This window comes from Elgaria multicarinata, chromosome 14 (assembly GCF_023053635.1).
Source record: "Elgaria multicarinata webbii isolate HBS135686 ecotype San Diego chromosome 14, rElgMul1.1.pri, whole genome shotgun sequence".
NCBI lineage: Eukaryota > Metazoa > Chordata > Lepidosauria > Squamata > Anguidae > Elgaria > Elgaria multicarinata.
This window is the reverse complement of record NC_086184.1, coordinates 1,700,085-1,721,106: the sequence shown is the minus strand read 5'-3', so window position 1 is coordinate 1,721,106 and position 21,022 is coordinate 1,700,085. Positions and strand designations below refer to the sequence as shown.

The 21,022-nt window shown below is 39.8% G+C and overlaps 1 protein-coding gene across 2 annotated transcripts in view; it reads right to left on the bottom strand.

The window, feature by feature from the left end:
• Nucleotides 1-21,022, bottom strand: part of ANKRD11 (ankyrin repeat domain containing 11) — a 171,693-nt gene that overhangs the window by 131,455 nt on the left and 19,216 nt on the right. For both annotated transcript variants that reach the window (XM_063141247.1, XM_063141248.1), the window contains exon 2: nucleotides 16,358-16,436. The gene's annotated coding sequence lies outside the window, so the exon portion shown is untranslated. The remainder of the gene's footprint in view (nucleotides 1-16,357; nucleotides 16,437-21,022) is intronic.

Genomic DNA, 21,022 nt, shown 5'->3' with positions numbered 1-21,022 from the left:
AACAGGAAGATGTAAACCTATCCCCAGCCTCTCAAATTGATAACTTTTCTGAAAGAGGGGATTATCGCTGTACATTAAAAGCTACTAACCAAAAAATAATGCCATTGGAGAGCTTCAATGAAGTATTTCGTAATTGAGAGGTAAGCTATTGCAAAAACTGAGCCATGTTCAAAGATTTAAAAATGATTTGAATTACAAATGGTGTATATTCTTCGAGCTATGCCACGGCAGTTAGAGCTAACTTCTCTTGTTGTCTTTTAAGAATTCAATGTCTGTTCTGCTTTTTAAAAAAGCAGTATCACCACTGCCAGATGTGAAAACATTTCCAAACTCAGGTATCCTGGGCAGAACAGGAAACAAGGCAAGGGTTAACTTAATCCATATGCATGAAAAGCCCAACCTCCTCAGCACCTACTTTAATGTGTTTAAACATTCAAACCTGGTCCTAAAAACAGCATAACAAGTTACTTTCTGGTTAACTAGGGGAATATGCCTCAACATGACAATTCAGACGCAGCACCAAAAATACAAGACTACAAAGGCAATGTAAGATTTTAGAAGCCTAAAAGCAAACAATGGCAATTCTTCTGCCTCTGCCTCACTCAAGCCATTTAATTGGAATGAACAGAACCTCAGCTGGCAAGCTGCCACTACGTATGCCTTTCCTACGACCTCATCCAACTTGTCCTCAAGGGAGTCTGCACAGAGAATGCCTACTAGAAACAGAAACCCTACGAGGCTCGCTCCGTTGTATAACTTGCGGGACTCTCAAGTTTAAGGATCCCAATTTTGGGTGTTACTTGCAAGTCAATCAGACCCACATATCAAAATGTCCCTTTGTCCACAGAAGCATGCAAACATCCGGAAAATGTCCACACTGCATGACTTGCTCGCAGGAGGAATTACATGATTGTGTGTTGTTTTTCAGTGTCATTGCTCTATTGTCAGACCTACGCCTTGCGACATTTTCAACAGGCCATGATTCAAACTAATACCATTAATATAGAAAGATTAGCTCTCTTTTCCTCAACTTCACTATCAGCATTATCTGGACCCTATTCAGCTGCATATATCAGCTTCCTGAAGTGTCCAACTGGATCAAATACAGATAGTCCTGCTGCCATGCAAACATTTTTCATGGGTTGCTTTTTCCAAATCTGAATTGTGATTTCGGTGTGAGGCAAACTAATGAATAAAGCAGTGTAATATATTGTTAAAGTGGTAAAAGGGTGCTGCTGAATTTGTGTCTTGCTTGTAGGCTGGTTGGCCAACGTGGGAACAGAATACTGGCATAGTTCCAGTAGAGTTCTTCTAATATTCAGCATTAAGCAGCTTGAGGATTAGTTTGAACCATCTATGCTGAAATCCTAAGAATACTGTTGTTGTCACTGAAGCTCTGCTGCTAGAGAGTAGCACAAAACTGCTTTTGTGTTATTGATCCCTTATTAAAAACTAAACACTGAGCAGAACAGAAATGCTGTAGAAATAATAAAAAAAGCTATAAGCCATAACAAAATCAGAAGGAACAACAAAATTGAGCAACAAATTTCCTAGTCAAAAGCACAAATAAGGAAACAAGCAAGGTAACAAGTTTTATTTCAAACAACAGAAAAAATACAAATTCACTCGTGTAATAAAATTCTTCCTGAGCCTATACTCAGACAAATATTTTTCACATGCATTCTTATAAAAAGGGATTATAATTATTATTGGCAAAATAATGGACAAGATGTATCTGTCTTTTAAATATCCTGGCCCTAAATTATCTAGAGCATTATATGTAAGAACCAGTGCCTTGAACTGGGCCTAGAATCAAACTGGAAGCCATAGGATCAGTGAAATATGGTTCATGAAACATCTACCAGAAAGCAATCTGGCTGCACAATTTGCACCAGCTATAATTGCTGAACACTCTTCAAAGGCAGCCTCACATAATGCATTGCAATAGTCCAAACGTCTAAAGTTCAAATCTGAAAACTATAGATTCGGACAACACATCAACCCACGCTGCATCGTGGGGGATTATGCAAATAGTGGTTGCTCATATAGCATACATGAGGTGGGGAAGCCACAATCATCCCAACACATCCAATGGGTTAGCCACCAAGGTAGTATGCACGCGCACACAATTGAACTACTGAAAATACTTGAGGGATTATTGGTTTCCATGAAAATAATTTGAAAAATTATTTAATTCTGACAGCTGCAGAACATAAATTTTGAGATGAAGCTTCTATCTGAAGATTCCTCTCTACAAGACTCAAAACAGGAAGAGGTAAACCATTTTCCCCAGCGACAAACACAGCAACCCATTTTCTCACATCTGTATGACTTCTGAGTAGAACCATGACAAATCTACATTCCAATAACAGCACTAAACAAAAATTATGTGCTCATAGCCCTTTATTCACAACTCTTCTCCCATCTAAAGAGAACAATGGCTTCTAAACAGGGTGGTCAAAGATTTTTTATTATACTTCTAAGTAGTAGATAAAGACGATATTTAGTAAATGTCAGAGCAAACAATCAGTATGCTTGCTCGCTCATAAAACAAATTAATTAGAATATATGAAACTTGATTTAAAAATCAATCTATTCTACTTCTCAAAGATTTGGTGGGAAGAAGGATAAGCAGACATTGTTGCAACAACTTTTTAAAACTGAAAAACAAACCTGTTCCAGCATGAATATGATTGTGTACTACAAGTTACTAGCTCACTATTAATTCCCATTTATGCTGCAGCTTAACCTAAACAACACCAGGAACACAGAATTCTCAGAAAACACAATATAGTATTCCAGTGGTTTTCAAACTCTGATCTGGGGAACACTGGGACCATATGATGGGCTCCTCAAACTGTAAATTCAATAATGGCAGAGAAGATTCCTGAGAAACAGCCTGCCCACCATTACCAGTTTTCCCATGCAATCTGCTGGAGGGTGTTGGGTGCACTAGAACCAGGGTTTTCTGACTCCTGGTTGTTAAGAGAGCTTTAATATAAATGTAATAAATAAATAATAGCAACAAAGATTTTTTTCCACATAAATTAGGCTGCCAAAATGAAAAAAGTTTGGGCTAACCAGTAGTGGATTTGTGTGTGGAAGGACTAACAGCTCCCATTCACTTCTGGTACTCAAAACAAATTGCTAGAGACAGAATGTGCTCAAAGGCATCCTGTTCTTTAATTTTGAGTGTATATCTTTTTGCACCTAACCCTGGTTGGTGGAACTTGGGATGTGTTTTTTTTTTAAAAAAAAGTGGGTGCAACCATCCTGAAGTCAGTGTACTCTGTGTTAAGAACACAAACTGACACGATGCAAGTGGAGAGCAATGTCCAACAGGCTGGCCAGTGCTCACATGAATTGAATGTACGCTCTAGAATCTGGTCCATGGGAGATGATGAACAGACTAGTCAATGTGTAAAGGATTCCCAGGAGGCACAAAGTTTAAGAAAACACTGCTGTTGTCACATCTGTCTATAACTATTTAGCAACTGTCACTACAGAATAAAAATACATAGGTTATGAATGCTGCATATACGTAAAAATTCAAAGTCCAAAAAGAACAGAAGCTTTTATTAAGACCCACAAAGAATATTGGTCACACTGCGAGTTGCATTGCATTTCTGTTCCAAAAGAATCCCAACTTATCAGAGATGCTAAGATTGTTCCAAACAACTTCTAAAGCCATATTAAGGGGAAGAGATCAAAGTGCCTGAACCTTCCCTCTTGCCAAGTTACTCAACTTAGTGTTACAAACTCTACAATAAAGACGACATACTTCAAAGTTCAGAAAGATTCAGATGTAATGACTGACTAACATTTCTGTGGCAGAAGATACTAGAAACATCAGACAAAGCCCAAAGAGTTGAAGGCCTTCTGCTTCAAGAATTTCCAGCACAAAAACGTTTTCCTATATTCAGTGTACATCAAATGTATTAGGTTCATATCTACCAAGTAAACCAACTGGCTGTGCCTTAAAATGTCTCAAAGAGATTAGGAGATAATGAATAGGCTTTAAACAGTGAAATATGTAGGCTGATGCTTCAGTCAAGTTGCATAGGCAGATGTCAATGACAGCTGAGCAAGTCAGAACAGCCTCCATTTCATCTATAGAATGGTCTCATTTGCACCTCCACTTAGAAACAGCATTATAGCAGCTATACATGGAGAAAACTTGGCAGAACGTGCATATCTCTGCTAAAATGGTAGTTACGATACAATTAAAAAGTTTATACATGCTGGTAAATTTTGGTAATGTTTCCTACACTACGTTTGTTATTAATACTCATACGTTTCATGTCATGTATAGCAGAAGACATCTTTTACAGCTCTGAGCTTGAAAGGAAAGAACATAATTACAATTCTGAGCATGAAATGAGCTACCAGCATACATGCCTGAACCAAATCTATTTTCACCAGCTGTAGTGAATCAAAGTAGTCAGAATTAAACAACAACCAAAAAGGCCCAGAAACAGCAGCCCTTGTTGCTTTTAACCTAGTAATTGTGCAGCACCTGGATCCGGAAGGGCTGCAGAGGATTGTAACAGCTTCAGATGTTCAGTGGATGTGGTCCAGTGATTCTTTGATCTCGGCGGAATGCAGGACCTCAAACAATGCATCTGTGTACTGGCTGTATTACAGATCCGGGTGTGGACCTGAGGGGATTTATAAAAGCTAGCATTACACTGCAGCTGGAAAGGAAAAGGAGCGAGCTTGTTTAAATTGAAGGCACACACAAAAAAGAAACATGAGGCCTTATCTTTTTTTAATTTGTCAAAATGCTCAAAAGCCATTTCCTAACTTGATTTTGGAATAGGTGAACTCTAGGCAGCGGTAACATTTCAGCAAACAGGCTATTTTTAAAAAAAACGGTAGTCAATACAGTGTATACTGCAACATCTTACATTTTCTACACAAACTCCAATAATGTTTGTTTTATTTGTCGAATGCATTTCATCTTGTTCTTCAGCTGACAAAGCTCCCAGAGCAGCTTCCATAACCCCACTAATTAACAAGGCAGCCCCTACCCACAGACCTACTATCTAAAAGTCACCACATAAAAGGAAAACAGATGGGGGGCAGAAGGCAAGGGAAAGGAAAGACTTTCCTTTAAAAGTTCAAAAAGGCCATTTTTTTAAAGTTACAAACGTCTCATACCGACTAGCTTGAATGGAAATTGTAGGGGGAAAGGAGAGACGACAGATCTTATGTAGATCCCCTCTCAGCAGAACCAACGGAGTGGCTGTAGTGTGCATCTCTTCCTCTGCTACAGCCTGATGGGGTGGGGGCTGCTAGATGATAGCTGGAATTCTTCTCTACCATTTCAACAGGAGAACATGTAACCACCACCACCACCACCCCCAAGATGTTTACTAGAAAGACTGAGTGGGCCACCAACACAACTTGCCGACTGACTTTTATCAGCTGGAGCGGAAGTCTCTGTGACAGTGCGAAAGTTAGGTTAAAGTCTCAGGTTGGATTAAGCTTGGAAGGCCCAGCTCCCCGGGGAAGTACCAAGGCCTCAGTAGAGCCTAGCCGGGCTGGACAGACTGAGTGGGCCACCAGGACGGCTTGCTGACTGTCTTTTGATGGTTGAAGGGAAGTCTCAGTGGTATGTGTCGTGTGTTTCAGAAAAGTCCTGTTTTCGATGGGAGGCAAATGACGAGGCTTGCTAAGTAATCTACAAATTAAGCAACAAACCTCTCTTCTACCTGAAGTGAGTCTAACCTCTTGGAAACATCCCCCTAGGCAAAACTATGCAAACTAAGCAAGTCAATTGTCAGCTCAAGAAGAATAGGAAACCACTTCCCAAACGCCCATAACTTCAGGGAGCCTGGTGCAGAGCCAGGTTCTGGTGTAATCGAACTGACTTTCTCACACGCTTTCCTTCTGCGCCTTGCATCTGAGCTTCCAGCGGACCCTAGCATAAGCTAGCTTGTTGGGATGCTCACCTCTGGAAGAAACCTCACTTCCCACTGAGTGTGTAGGATTTGGCCTTGAGGAGATAAGCTCTGGAGAGGGCTGACTCTCAGCTGGGGAATCGCCCGTGAGAGCTTCCTCCCCCACTGGTACAGGCTGGCTGGTGTCTGGCGCGGCATCTTCTAGTTCTGAATCTGATTCTGATTGATTACCTAAAACATCTTCTCCCAAGACAGGGGCAGTAGTGTTAGACACGACAGTATGTGAGGGTTAAGGTTGGTGAGGCCTGGCTCTCTTCTCTCTCCTTGAATTATCTCTCAAGGGTTATGTTTTTCTTGCTATTTCATTCATAAGGTTTAAGTAATTATTTCTAGACATTTTATATGCAAAGTTAACAGCCTGTCCTATGCTATGTTTGCATCTCCACATCACCGAAAAATTATGACCACAGCACTCCACAGTAGTACCCCTTCTGACCACTTGCTTATGACTCAAAGCCTTTGTACACATGTTTGTATTTTCACTTTTAAGTCCCTGAACTTCATATATCTTTGCCAGAATGAAGTTCGGCCACTCCAGAGCCCAAATAAGCTTAATGGGAACAAGATCTAGTTGTTGACAAGGAGCAACTTTATGACGCTTAAAGTTTGGCTCACACAATTAGCACATCTTGGAATAACTATTTTTAAAAATCCCATCTTACTCACTGTTTCTTAAACCTCGTGGAGTAAGATGTGTGAATGTCAAGACTCCATGCAATTAAGAGCCAGAAGACGAAATGGCTGAGGGAGCAGGCGAAGAAATTCCTCAAAGAGCTCAAGGAGACAAACAAGGAAGAATCTTCTCAAGGTCAAACTAATCAGTTAGAGCAAGGCCCAACCACCCATTCTCCTTCTGTGGGAACTTAGAGAAGTCAACAGGGTGAGCATGGCAGATGCACAGATCAGACACAGAACTAGGAGGGCAGAGCAAATGAAGGAATTAAGGCAGGCTACCATCTTAGCTCTTTACCTGAACTCTTTAGGAGAAGATACTTACTGAGGGTGGGACTAAGAAAACCTTTCAGGTTCTGTGCTGAAGAGTACGGTTAGAATTGCAACAACTTACTATACTATCATAGTGCATCTCTCAAGGAGATCTTTAAGTAAGTTAGAGTTGAGGCAGCTTAGTTAAAGAACTAAGATTCAGATTGCCAGAAGCTATGGAATCCGCATTGCTGATAGATTGTTTCATATAATAAAGCCTATTGACTTGGAGATCAAGTCTTTGTTTGATGACTACAGGCCAAGAGAGCTCATGACCTCACAGTGAAGAGGCTAGAAACAGTGAGTCTCAAGCAAGGAGCCCAGAACAAACATGTAAGGTTCCTGTTCTTTTAATCAGACAAGAACTAAAGGCCAACCCAGACATCTCTTACTAGCTATCTTGGACGTTCAGATCCTCTGGTTCAGGTCCTGCATCCCACCCCGAACCCCAACCCCTGCCACAATAACTTACTAGTTGAATTGCTGTTTATTCCAAGATGATCATTCTGAAAATATCTTTAGACTTATAAAGTTCAGCACTAGATGTTATCCCAAGTGTAACACTAACCATGTATGGCTGGAAATCAAGATTATAGTTTTAGACAAAATATTCTCAAACTACCCTTGTCAAGTCTAATATAACCAACCCAATTTTACTTCCAACCCAAAGCTAAATAGGCAAGTATTCCCCAAAACACCAAAATTCTAACTGACTGGAGCAAAACACGCTATGTTTACGAACACCCCTAAGTTTCCTTAGATGCTTTTGGATGTGTGAATGGGAAATAGCGTTTTCAGTCATATTACAGCATTTTACAGCAATTTATCAACATGTTGCCAGTGTTCCAGGTTGGCATTATATTTAACTCAGTGCAACAGTGAACTGATCCATCAATTATCTAATTGTAATCCCTCTGCCTGGCCTCTTAAACTTGCATAAGTGTTGTATTGTGTTTTCAGAGATGCAGTTCTGAGTGCTGATGCAAGAAACAGCAATGACCAATCACAACACACACACACACACACAGACTGCAACATACCTTACTATAGTGGAACTCTATCCAAGTGAGAAAGCACAAAATAGCACAATTAAGTTTGGAGGCACTATTGTGAATGTCAGCACAAGAGAAAACATTTCAGGTAAGTGATTGATATATATATATGAAATCCTCAATCTAAACCTATTAATCTCCATTCTTCTGAAGCAACTTCAAAAGTTATCCCATCAACTGATATTTTGTTTACTGCTAACAACAAATAGAATAAATCATTAGAAACTAAAGATTAAAAACATGTTTATAGATTCAAAGCTTGGATGAGTAGATATCCAAACATACACAGTTCTACAAAACCCTATGAAAGCCAGTGTGGTATAATGCTAGTCTGTCAGGAGGAAACACGGATGCAAATACACACTCAGCCATGAAGCACTGGAGGTGAACTGGGGCCATCCAGTCTTCTTTAGTTTAATCTATCTCACAGGGCTGTTGTATTGAAGGGTGTGTGGAGAGAGAAAGAGCCATATATGCTGCACTTAACTACTTGGAAGAATTTATAAATAAATGAATAAATCCATGCAATACCACCCAAGTACAACTTCGTGCATTTGTGTTCTAATTTTGTCAGCAAAACATTATTTACCTATCAATGGGCATCTACTCAAGCATTACTTTCTGAAAATATTCACATAGCTTTAAATTTCATAGGGCAAATATAGATCTCAGTGGTTAAAAATAAAATAAAATCAGAATATGGAGTATTGGCCCCAGTTTGGTTTGAGCAACTTATCCAGAATGAACAATTAGAGTAGGGTGGAAACCAACTGGAAACCTCCATCACATCAGAGTAACAATTTAATTGGTGATTTTCAGACTGTGTTCCAGGGAACCCCGGGGTACCTTGGAAACTTATCAGAGGGCTCTTCGTGGAAGAGGTCAGGAATGGCTGACAGGGTTCTCTGCCACTGCCAGTCTTCTCCCATAATGTGCCCTCCTGGCAGTGTGGTGTGTGTTCAATAATGTACTCCTACTTCCTGCTGGACAACCATCAGGCACAGCAGAACCCCTGGTGTAATTCAGAAAAGTTAAGAGAAAAATAACTTTTCCTCTAAATGAAAAATTAGTCAAAAGTTTAGTTTTGAACACATTTGTCCATGTTACAACTACAAAACATTAAAACAAGCAGAAGCTAATACAGTTTAACTTGCATTAAGGAAAAGTTAAAAGCTTTCCTGTGAAAAACAAATACAGGATATTGGCAAGACTACAAGAATGAGGCCAAAAAAAAAAAAAGACTGCTAAGTACAACAAATGGATTTTATTCTGTTTGTACAACACAAAGAGGAAGTCTATTTCTTGCAAGACTGCAGTAATAAGTTTAACATTGCTAGTGAACAACCAGAACTGTGAAGGAACCTTGAAAAATTATGTTAACCTAGCCACCATGATCAAGCTAAAGTCAACTGCACCCATGTTGAGAATGGCTAGGCCATCTTGGCTGGGGATGATGGCAGTTGTATTCCAATGTATCCAGAAGGCATCAGGCTAGGGAAGGCTGGGCTATGCCAACTGGAGTGTTCACAAAGTTCCTCAAATTTCATTTCACAGAAGCTTGCCCCTTTTTCTCCCAGTCGGGCTTCACTGAGTGAAATTTCACTGAGTGGAATTCAACGAAGGACCCCATGCTTTGCTAGGGCATAGATGACAACTACTCTTGTGCTTTTCTGATTGAGCATAGGCAAAAAGAAATACCCCTGGTGAAATCCAGAGGTAGTAAGGCTTGCTGACATCTCACCGAAATCAAGTATGCCGTTAAGTATTATGGGTACAACTGACTCCAATGAGATTTTGGGGCACCTATATGTATTGCTATTGCGTTTCCATCGCTGCCACTGCTCTGCCTATAAAGGAAGGTGCCAGTGTTTTAGGCCACAATTAGCCACAAGTCAAACTGTTGTAAATGAAGTTGCTTGGAAAGAAAATGTGTTCAAATAGAAGCACTAATGCAACAATACATATTGATATATGTATCAATCTAGTATATGACCCAGGTAAAAAAAAGCAGGGTCTGTACTCAGACAAAACAAGTAAATCATGGGATGCCTCAAGCACTGCCTTCTGTTCTTTCCCTACATGGGGGTAGAGGAAATTAAAAGCTTCCATTCCTGGTTTGCAAGGAACATGGTCTGCAGTTTTGTCTGACAAGGCAAACAAACCAAGCACAGAAGCTTCTAATCTACGCCTCTTGTGCTCAAAGAAAGGGGAGGAGGCTTGTTCAAGCCCAAAGCTTGAGGTTCTTCTGTTTGCAACCGCAAGCCATGAATTGCTGCTATGTCTGAATATAGCTAATGTGTTCGACACAGGACCACTGAATCGTTTTAAGAGATTATAAGTGGTCATTTAATTATAGCCAGCCTGTTCTGAAAAATCTTTTTAAAAATCACAATTTGCAAAACGAGGCAATGACCATCTACAACTTGCCGGGGATCCTTCCCAAGCTGAGCTTTGGAGACCTGTAAGGACAGGGATCAGCATCATCCACCATTTTGCAACTTGAAAGAGGGCAGAAAAGAAGAAATGCTATTGGAAAAGGAAGCACATCACTGATTGTTCAGGAACCCAGGATTGGGAATAGTGGCCCCAAATGACTCTTCCACTTCCTAGCTCTGCCTCTGGAAAGAGGAACTAAAATTAGCTCATCCACTCCCAAGATCCATAGCAGCATTAGTCATTAAAATGTTAACTTGTCACATATGATTTTAATCAAGTCGCCCTCTGTGGTGTGCTAAGCTTGGAAAGCACAGTATGTGAGGTTCATCCCTTTTCATCATCATAAAAAGATAAAATGCAAGAGATGAGCCTACAGCAGAATGCAAGGGGGCATATTTAGAATGTTTTATCCAGTTCTTTTCTAAAGGCACTTCATCCCTAGACATCAGAAATGTAGTGTGTGTAACATTGAATGTTAAAGGGAATCAACGTTATGAATCTCCCTGCTACTCATTCTAGAACTGGCAGAGTTAGTTTTGCCCTTTAAACTCAAATTTTAGTTCCAAAATTCCTTTATTTGCACATATATTGAACAAAGAACAGCACACAGTGTTTCTTGATGAACTTGAACACATGCATGTAAACAAGGATAGGAACAGCTACGGCTTCATGTGGTTTTCTGAGAGCAAAATTACAAGAACAGTCCTCAAAAAATTTACATTTTGAATGTACCATCTTCTTGCAGCATTAAGGTTTTGGAGGTCTATGTTAATGACTGAGAAAGACATGTTTTTCAAAAGACAAAGGGTGCAATCCTAAATACATTTACTAGGGAGTAAGTCGTAAGTCCCACTGAACTAACTGGGATTTATGTTTTGAGTAAATAGATATAGGATTACACCATAGAAGCCATTTTACATCATAAAACTTTGAATGTTTTTAATTTTTGTGAACCGCCCAGAGAGCTCCGGCTATTGGGCAGCATGGAAATGTAATAAATAAATAAATAAATAAATAAAACAGATCCAACACAGCAACAGTTGTCTTGTTTAGTTGATTGTGACCTGGTTTGCACATAACAACCACAGTACAGGTTGAGTATGGGTTATTGAATCAAGGTTGCCATTACATGCAAATCTGCATATGGTTTAACTATGCTCTATTAACTACAAACCTCCCAATTCTGTAGCAAATTGGACTCAAAGAGTGCTCATTAATGAACATAAGAAGTGCCAAGGAAAAATAAAACAGTTGAACATTTTCTAGAAAATTTCCTGTTTTGAAAAACTTACTGCAGAAAATCTTTACTCCCCACATCAATTATGATAATTAGTAACAGCAATTCTAACACTGCCTATTGCAAGCACAGAATCGAGTTACTAGAATCTCCCATAGGTCCAAAACCCCACTATTTTGTGAGCTGCCATTTTGTGAGTGGCACTAGATGGTGGATGGTTTGGGGGGGGGGGACCTGATCCCACAAACCCAAAGCCTTCCTCCTTCTGTGCTAGCCAGCATACCCAAGCTCAAGTGATGCTAAGGGAAATGGGCTGAATTAACAAAGGTGCCCACATTTTGTCTAAGCAATTCTACCTGCATTGTAATATGCGGCTTTTCAGAAGAAAATTTAATTCTTGAAGCATGTTCTGAAATTGACTTTCCACTATTGGCTTCAGCTTTGCAATTGTATTCTTTTAGGGAGGTCAGAACAAGGCAAGACTCAAGCTTGGAAAAACAATTCTGTTTAGCACCATCACCATATTCATCCTTTTAATCTTATACCTTCATGTTCATTACGAACCCTGTGAAGTACTACTGCCAAAACCGCCATCTCAATCTCACTCCTGCGCAGAGAAAGCCATGACCTGTCAGCTTCTCTAATGAAAATTGCGAGCAGTGAGAATTATACCAGCTGTCAGCTTACACTAGAATTCTCTATTATTGAAATCCTGGAATATTAGCTCTGGGTAGTGATAATAAAAAGTAGCCTTCTTCAAGAAAGCCAAGACCATGCTAACTTGGTAAAGCCAAATGCCTTTCAACAAGAAATACATAAATAAAGCATGCTTATTGGTGGGGTATCTTACAGTACTTCAGAGATCCAGCAACTTGGCTGTGTCACTTTTTTAATTTCGTTTTCCATTAATTTTATTACACCAGAGAGTACTAAATAGAAGCCTGTATACAACTCAGACACTAATACTGCACAGAAAGATATAGCTGTCACCAAGGAACGTAAAACTGCCACAACCCCAGCTGTACTGAGACCGTACTCTTCTACAGCAATACCAACATTTTTGAGAGCACAGTCGTCATATTATTGGGCAGAAATTTTCCAATTTAAGGACTATGCATCCAATTCAATGGGTAGTCAAATGTACTTTGCCTCTGCTGGTTCAGTTGCACTTGCAGGAGCAACCACTTATGCAACAGGACTTTTCAGCTTCTATAAATAACTCTGGAAACAAAGCAGAAACACTCATTTACAGATCAGGTCAGTGACGTTCCCTTCTGCGAGCGCTGCTGACCCGCCCCATTCCAGAAATGAGCATGAGCATTGTTGCCTAACAGTCGCTCCCATGAATGCATGGGCACAATAGATATCAGCCTTTCTACCAACTCAAGAATGAGAAGGAATCCATAAGCTGTCACAGACAATTTGAAAACACATTATAATTCCTTGATCTTGACATAATATCATTTCAGGCAACCCAGCCTTTGTGATAGGTTGAATTTTAACACCGTTGCAGGTTGGGCATTTGGTACTAGAAAGCACACCCAATGTATAACTGCCAAAGGAAAGAATATCTCCCCTAGGAGGGAAGGTTCAATAAATTGGGATTGTTTAGCTTTGAAAAAAAGGAGGCTAAGGAGCGACATGATAGAGGTGTACAAAATTATTCCTGTGTGGAGAAGGTGGAGAGGGAGACATGCACCATGTCCTGCTTGTTCATTCGTAGCAGATGGCTGGTTGGCCACTGTGTGAACAGAGGGTTGGACTAGACGGACCCTTGGTCTGATCCAGCAGGGCTCTTCTTATGTGCTGAAACCTTTTGTGGAAACTACCATGCCATTAAAGAATTCTGTCTAAAGAGCTGTGACTTCAACTAACCTGGTTCATAAATTTATAATAGTATTACTATTTTGAAAATATGTTAGAATTCCTAGGTCTCAACATAATCTTAGCATTCCAGGCAGTTGAATCTTTGTGATTCATCAGTAATAGGTTGAATTTTAGCACTGTTGCTAAAAACAAGGGTGTTAAATTATCACCCATTCTGAAAGTGAAGTCAAAGGCACACAACATAATTTATCATATGGATTTGCAATGATGCACTGTAGATTCAATAGGAAATTTGTAAGCGAAAGTCACTGAAAGGAATCTTATGTATGTTGAGGTGGGAGGTGCTTACACAAACAAACAGCCACAATGCATAATTCAAAATCTAAGAACACCAAATTAAAAGAAACATTTATTTCTCTCACCTTGAGCCCTTGGAAAGAGGAAGGCAGTAATCTAAATGAAGCTCCCTTTATGAAACTTTTGACTGCCACAACCCTACAGATAACAGGTTTTCACATTATAACAAGCCTCCGCAGCTGAATGTCTGTTATCTGCTGCACACCACAATAACTTTCTATTTATACAATGAATGATTTAATGCTTATAAAATCAATATACAAAACCTAAAATGAAGCAAAACAAAGATAAAAAGCAATAATTCAACTAGAAACAAAAAGGCAGCAGGTGTTTATCAGGGGGTGCCCTAAAAGAGACTGCCCTGGCTCTCCAGAATGAATGTGTGATACACTGGGCGCTTACGTAGGACATCTGCCCAAGCAAGGCCTGCCCTGACATCTTCACCCATCTAATCTCTCTCCAAGAAGGAACCTCTAAACAAGAACTCCCAAGGAGGTGCACTGCATCAAGTTAATCACAAAAAAGTAAGAAGTCGTGATTGCTAATACCTGGCCAGTTTTATGCTTCACTTGAGGAATTGATGCTCAAAGCCAAGCAAAATAGCTTTTTCTCCCAGCCATTACCACTTCTTTTGTTTTAACTGGCATAAAACCACATCGGCAGTGTGGCAATATCACTGTGGAGGCGAAGAGCAAACTTGTGGACAAAAACTCTGCAGCATATATTCCTTAACTTAAGAATTGTGTAGAATTGTAAAAATCTCACTAACCAAAGTCCAGACCTCATTATTTAATGGCCATAATCATAATCAACAAGCTCAAATATTTACTCATTAGCAGAATCATACTTTTCTCACCCCATGTCAAATTCAATCCTGGATCACATTAACTAAAAAAATATTTTTGTTAAAAGCTACTCCAACAAGAGACCTTGAGAGAGAAAATTCTTCAAGGACATGGTTCATATGACATGACAATCCACTTAATTAAACCACAGGGGTTGCTATGTTTTGCAGGGCACACATGGGCACTAGTATTGCGTGGCCCCCACAGGTGGCTGGCTTACCATGTGTTGTAAACACAAGTGGCAGTAGTTGCCTGAGGGTTAGACAACACTCAAATAAAAACAACGTGACAAACCACAGCAAGCTGGGTGCCCACAAGCACCATGCAAAAATGGCCAGCACAACGCAACTGCAACAGCCCCTGCAGCTCAACTAAGCCATGGTGGGCTGTTGTGTCACGCAAACCAGGTCATTATGAAGCTTCACACCTGCAGTAAGGAAACAACCCCTGACTTAACTAAGTTGCTGATTTTCGTGCTTTCCAGTTGTACATAAAGACAAAGAACGTACTTGTGGTAGTTGTATTAAAAGCTGTTTGCTACTTTCCCTGTCCTCCTTTACAATGAACACTGCTACTTCCTAGTCCTGAAACTGCAAACGCTGATCCATAGAATGGCAGTAATAAGTGGCCAGGGAACTAGCTGAGCTCCTTCTGAAGGATGTGAAACCCTACTCCCTCCTTCCTCCAGGAGTCGAAAGAAGAGAAAACCTCTTACTTTCATTAACAAGAAGCTCAGTTTGTCTCTCACTGCCGGGTCTCATTCATTCAGAACTGAGAGGCTGCTTAATGTACAAGCTTTAAGAGGCTCAGCCTGGATGAGAGTGAAGACTGAGTCAGGTCCAAACATGTAGTACAGCACATAAGTGGAAGACCACACTTGGTCTCTGGCAACCATTATGATTTTTTTTTTAAATGTTCTACAAATTTTACTTTTAAGAGTATTTTGAAGTGCAATTCCAATTGTTTCCTTGAAAAGGGGTAATTCCCCAAAGGCAATTGGCAAAGGCTTTGGACCAACACGGACTTTTATTGTCTATAACCTTCATATTACCACCACCAGAACATGTAATAGGCAAGTGAACAACTCAACGAAATCCTCTGGTTTTAGATGCTTGGTTGAACCTGGTTTACGGCATGCTTCTCTGCAAAGACACTGTCGAATCATCAACAAAGGACTTATAACCCACCATAAAACCTGCCTTGCAATTAGGCACTTGGCTGACCACCTGTGACAAGTAACAACTGCAAGCAGATGCACCCTAGCACAAGCAAGCGCTCCCCTGATGGTGGGGGATTGGGGAGGCCAGTGCACTTGTACACAGCAGAAGGGCAGAGGAAGAAGGGGACAGGTAACCTCACCCACATGCCTAAATTGCAGAAGTTGCTATATATTAAGTTGCAGCTACACAGCAATTGACAGAAGAAATTTTGAAGGCGAAATTAACTTGCTACATTTGAATTTTTAAAAATTAAAATTACAGTTTCTTAATAAGCAGAAGACATTTCTCCTGTACTACAAAACCAACTCAATATTTATACTTAAAAGTAAATGAAAAATGATAGTCATATATTGTTTTTGTATTAACATTTATATAAGCTACTCCACTGAAAAAAAGGGGGGGAAGTGCTTAGGAAAAGAGGAAATAAAATATTTACCGATTCCATAGCTGAAAGTACCAGTTAACAGGACAGGGATAAAATCCAACAAAAGGGTGTCCCCAAAGAGCTCTGTATTCTGAAAGACAAAAATTAGTTTGCATAAATATTAAGACTCATAATCTAGGCTACAGATGAAGAAGCATGTTAAAAATTATAACTGATAAAACCAACTTTTGAATTCTCTTCCCACAGTGCTTTGCTACTTCAATGGTCCATTATTAGGTCTGGTTCAAACATAAAAGACTTTGAAGGGGAAATTTCATAAATGTATATCACACAAAATTGTTTCTGGCAGCATTGCCTGTCTACAAGTCCATCCAAAAATGTCTGTCGGTTCGTATCCAGTGTTTCCCTTCCATCTCTCCCACCCAAGTTGTTTTCTTCTCTCAGACAACTCTGATTCACACAAAGCAAAGAAAATGATTCAAACAAAATTTGACAAAACCCTATGTCAATGCCAAAGTAACAAGAAAAGGGAAGGACACCTGCTTCCTTGGCATCGGGGGGGGGTAGTTTTTAAATATCTCAGCTGCTTAATTTGCACTGACCATCATATATAAGGTTGCCAATTGAGTTAACCCAGGTTTCACAAAATTATATAGCTTGTTTACTAATCATCCTTGTTACTCTCAGAAACTGGTTTGTTTTTTTCAAGACAAGGGAATGGAAGAACTCATGCAGGAATGAAGACAGTAGCACAAGATTTTCCCCCCTCAAAGAAAAAAATGCCACTTTAAACTTCAAACTATTTATTTGTTGTCCAGGTTTAGAAAAAGAAGCAGGAACGGTGTTCTATAAATATATATCTTAGAACTATCCCATGCTAGCAATTTCGTAAACATTAGCAGAAACTAATATTTCCAAATAATAATAATACCCCCCTCCCTTTTAAAATAGTATGCTCATTTTTTTATAGCTACCGCTACCATAAAACTATCTGGTGTCTGCTATTAGCATTCTAGAACAAGCAAGTTGTGACTCATAATTGCAGAGAAGCCAGCTGTTCTTAAATCAAAGAAGCCAAGGCTGGCCTATAAAAGGAAAAAGGCACGCATTCAGCACGCAAAAGCTACAACCACCTCTGCTAGAAAAACAAAAACAAAAAATTGCAGTGCAATGTCAACCAAGTAATGGCCCAACACAGGATGCAATTCTATTGCTAAAGCTAATCAGGTCTGGCCCTATAAAGACCTTTGGATGGGAGACCGCCTGGGAAACATACATAATCCCCTTTGAAGGAAGAGTGCAATAAGTACTAATAAGAATAAAAAATGAGTGTTAGGCTAAGGCTTCAGAGACGTGCATTCAAGTACTCACTAAATAATGCCCTGTGGGAAATCAGCCTCAACTGTGCATTGACAATCATAACTATCATCACATCATTGTGAGAATGAATATGAGTTGTAAAGCAGGGGTGGGAAGAAGGAAGATCTTCAGATGCTTTGGCCTTCAACTCCCAGCATTCCTGACTGTTGGCCATGCTGGCAGGGACTTCTGGTAGTTGAAGTCCAAACCATCTGGAGATCACATCACCCTTCTGCCCACCTACCTCTCTTCTAAAGCACTTTGCACAGGAGTGATTCTATAAACAAGCCACTAACTCATTCAAGAGATAAGGATCATATTCTCCCCCAAATCAGACATGTACACTTAGCCATGTATGTAAACTTGCATCTTATAAACAACCAGCTGCCTTGTTATTTAAAACTTCAAACATCTTTGTTCTGCAGTTTTTGAATAATTTTAAATATCTTTAAAACAGAGAGTGGAATTAAGTTATGAAGTTTGTTTCTTGTTTTCAACCAATTTGTGATATTGTTTTTAAGTTTTACACCACCTTGGTGACCATGTTGGGCCTAAAGATGTCTTTTAAATAATTTCATAAATAAATATGGGGGGAGAGAGAGAGAGAGAGAGAGAGAGCACATATATATAGCATTGACCAGGTTCGCACGTAACCCAGAGTAAGGGTTGAGTGTGAATTGTTGCTTAATTGTAGGTTGTTCTTATGTGTGAATGCTACATTATGGTTTACTACAACCCAACAACAAATTATGGATTACAATTAACAACCGATAGTTAAACCACAACGCAGGGTTTGCACGTAATGACAACCCATGATTCATGGACAACCAATGCACAACGAATAGCCTGGGTTGTCTCTGTGTATGAACCAGGCCAATGCCTTGGTATTTCAACGACTTTATCATTATTTAGTTCAAATATAACAGTAAAACCTACTGATGAAGTAGGGAAATGAACCAATGTGCTACAATGCATAACAAAGCAATCCAGACAGCAGGAGATCAAGCCAAGAACAGAACATTCCACTTGGAGAGAACCTCTGACATGTTTTAAAATGTTGAAGCAGATGGTGAGCAATCCTTACTACTAGTACTCTAGCTCACTAAACCACCAATATTTGCGAAAATTAAGCCATATACAGACTCCAGAGGCTGAACTAAATAGTGAAACATATACATTTTTCACATAAGGTTTCAAATAAAGAGCCGCTTATTTAATCATGAAGGTAAGTTGGAGCACCTTTATGATCCATAACGTTACTATGATCCAGTTCACATGTAATTGTGGCAATTTCTGGGTTGTTTAACCCAGGAATTGCAGAGGACAAGAAACATGCATGAACCATTTCTAATTTCAATTAACAATCCGGGGTTGCTTCATGACATGCAAACCCAGAAACTCTGGGTTGCTTGCCAGTTAAACAACCCAAAAGTAAACTCAGCAACAAACGATGGACAAATTTGAGGTTGACTTTGGGTTGTCTAACCCATAGGCTGTGTTCAGATGATTGCAGAGTTAAAAGAAGTCATCGGAGTTTCTCCTCTCACTCAGTGCATGCTACCATGATTTGCAGAATTACCTGTGATGCAGCACAGGTTGCATGTCCTCCGAGCCCACTGCAGTGCATTGCAGGGGTGGCTTCTTACCCATGCCACAACCCCTACTACAAGCCATGAGTTTTGGCATGGGCAAAAAAACCCACCCACCTCACCATATTCAGACAATACGGCAACCCACACTGCACCCTGGGTAATTATGTAAATTACAGTTACACACAGGGAGAAGCCAAGATGGCTTTTTACCCTTGGGACTGTCCAACCCCAATCAGAGTTTCCAGGTTTGTATGGCGCAAAACAACCCAGGAAATTGGGAATGGCTCACATACAGTGCTCATCCCCAGCAATCCTGGGTTAAACAACCCAGGAATTGCCACCATTCTGTATTAGCTAGAAAAAAAAGAGCAGACTAGCAGCCACTGAGAAAGTACCAAGAATGTTAAGCAGAAGAAGCAATGTGAAAAACTATCTAGAGGGGAGTATCTGGAAAAGGAGGGCACATTTAGGAGACAGGCGGTAGATGAACTTCCAGGGCACTGGGTAAAGTAATGAATGGATAGGGAGGGAATGCTGAAATGAAAAGCAAAGAAGGACTGATTAGTTTTCAGGAGAGCATTGGGGGGGGGGGGGAGAGAGGACAAAGCAAAATGCCTTTCTAGTGTTACACTTCTATTTCTGTTAGCTGCCACAGGAATCTTTTGCAATTCTAAACAGAAAGGAGACTGCATGTGATACAGAGAAGAAACAAAACAGGTAAGGTGATACATTTTATTAGGCCTATTTTTATGGGCAAGACTGTACAAGCTTGCAAACTTTAAGAAAAGAGGGGGGCAAGTGTCCTTCATCCTCAATTGTCATATTTATATCTGGCCCTTCCTCCAAGAAGTTCAAGGGGTTATCCCATTTTAACCACACAAAAATCCTGTGAAGCAAGTTAGACAGAGATACCGCCTAAAGCAACCTAGTGAACTTCATGGCTGAACAAGAATTTTAATCCTAGTTCCCAGGTCCAGGCTCAACATGCTAGTCACTCATTACAGCAGCTTTTTATATCTCAGTTATGACAATGTATAAGTATATTTACTATAGTTAAGAGTATATTTGCTAAAGACCAAAATTCAGAAGGTCCACAATTTACATAAAAAACAGCTAATATGGCATTACCTGGAAACCAAAAGTGCAAGCTCCAGTCGATGTCAAAACGTATCAATGAAAAATATCTAATGTACTGGTTGTCTTTAACTCTGAAAAATGTCTAGATAAATTAACTGTGTAACAATTGCCACTGTTACAACGGCTCATAAAGATTTGTACATTGAAGCCTTCATATTCCAGATACTACTGACCAAGACAATGGCCGTTCAGAAGATGCCATTGTGCCTATCTTGAAGAATAATAGAATAACATTGACCTTCTCTTTAAAAAGACAACTCTGCAACTCAAGATTCTTAATTTCATTCACATCACTGTGTATGGCTGGCAATAACTGTTACTCATCCACCAGATTAGTACCAGGCACTTGCATGCATTAGTATCCTGATGTGAGTATATTAGTATATCATTTTGCTTCACTTTAATTCTAGAAATTGCATTGATGCTATCCAAACAATAGCATGCACAGTACCAAGTATATGGAAAACAACAACAGAGTTTTGTGGCACCTTAAAGAGCAAAAGTGGACCGTGTCCACAAAAGCTTATGTCATAATAAATTTGTTATTAAGTATTTATGGTACCATATGACTTACCATGTTGCTTTTGCTGCAACGGACTAACAAAGCTACCTCTCTGGGAATTTATTT